We start from the raw sequence: 1,932 nt of genomic DNA, 5'->3' as shown, positions 1-1,932 counted from the left end.
GCTCACTATAGCCCTACTCTCTCTTCCATCCTATACTAGCTCTTGGTAGGGATCCCATAGCTGGAGCCATAGATCTTCCCTCCATCCCAATGGACAAACAAAAGAGATATTTTATGCCATAAAAAAACAAAAGAATTAAAGTGTAATCAGAGTAGTTCCTTGGGCCAGGAATAACCTGTATTTTGCTTTTCTATGAGACAGCATGGTAGTATAACCTGCTGCTCCTGAAAGAATACCCCTTAGAGATTTTGCATCCTGGGAAATCATTGAGTCCAAGGATGAAAGTAGACCAGTACAGACTCAGGACAGGAAGGGGTGGCTAAGAAAAAAAGGGAAATAAATGGCATGCAAAACCATCTCATTAGAAAGAGGAAACTGAGGAGTTAATTGCTGATACCTGAAAACAAGAAATCCAAACAAGAAAATAATATGTTCATTAAGAAAGACCACGATATATCTATAAAACTTTTATTAAAATTGGAATTAGAAACTATACCAAAAACTTTAAAAATACATAAGACATTGTTTTTTTTCTTACAGAAAAGAGGGTAAAAATAAGACCCATGGCAAAGAGCCATCCTTGATAATTTTGTTCCTTTCAAACATTCATGAACATTTAAATAAAATTACAAATATTTAAACAACCCTAAGGTATTACCCACAGGCTAAAACTTGCCAGTAATTCCTTAGCCCCTGCTATTTCAATTCCACAAACATGGAAAATTACGGCAATTGTAGGCTGTAACAGCTTCTAATATTCACATTTTCAACTATTTGTTATGTTGTCATAAGAATGTACTCATGCTACAGGCAAATTCAGAGGTGATTTCACCATTTTCAAATTATCATCAAGAGTGTGAGAGGAAGATGACACACACGTGGGGTGGTATGGAAATCCAAAGCCCCACATTTTGGAAGTCTGTGACCACTCCCATCCCCCACTAAAGCTATGAGTTGGTGTTGGCATGAATCTGCTTTGCTTATTCCCAGCAGGCTCTGGCTCGTGTCACATAAGGCACAAACATCCTTTTCAAGGTAGTAACCATCTAGAATCCAACTCAATTGTAACCTGAATCCGTAAGCTTAAATCACCAAAAGACATCACTGGGTCATAATTATATAGGTTCCCCTAAAAAAAAAAAAAAAAAAAAAAAAAAAAAAAAAAAACCATTTTTGCTATGTAGAAACAGAAACAAAAGGTTTAGGTGCATTTGCCTTGTTCAATGGATATTTCATATGTTTATTAATTGGTTTCAGTTAATATGTAATATGAAGGTATGATAAATGTGTCAAACTGTTCTCTTGTTTCAGATACAATTCTTGGCATTTCAATATAGGTTGTTATCTCATATGTCAGACTTGAGTCCAAAGAATACCAGAAGGACATTTAATTTCCTTTCCTCCTACTTCCTTTCACTACTCAATTCAAAGAAAAGTTATGAGTACACAGCTAGGAACCATTTTTACGTAGGCATCCATCTGAGCCCATCTTTTTTTTTTTTTCTAAAACAACAAAAAGACTAAGGACAATTACATAATGCATTCCCAAGCCTTTTATGGATATCAGGACCTGGGGGGACTATCTGGCCTATTCATTCACCAAAATTCTATTATACATGCCAAAGGTTAAAGGGAACACCATCAGTGAAGAGACGGCTGGGCCCTAGAATGGAATCTATTAGCATAAAATGGAACAGTGGGACCCAAAGAGCTATCATCAGCAAAATTCCCTTTGTAACAGACATAAAAATCATGAATTTGAGGGGAAAAATAAACTAGTTTTGGTGGGATGCAATGGCTAACAGGAATTAATTAGAAGGTAACAAAGTTAGGCCGGGCGCGGTGGCTCAAGCCTGTAATCCCAGCACTTTGGGAGGCCGAGACGGGCGGATCACGAGGTCAGGAGATCGAGACCATCCTGGCTAACACGGT

This window comes from Rhinopithecus bieti, unplaced genomic scaffold (genome assembly GCF_001698545.2).
Source record: "Rhinopithecus bieti isolate Rb0 unplaced genomic scaffold, ASM169854v2 scaffold_48679, whole genome shotgun sequence".
In the NCBI taxonomy this organism is placed as follows: Eukaryota; Metazoa; Chordata; class Mammalia; order Primates; family Cercopithecidae; genus Rhinopithecus; species Rhinopithecus bieti.
Note: the sequence above shows the minus strand (reverse complement) of the source record.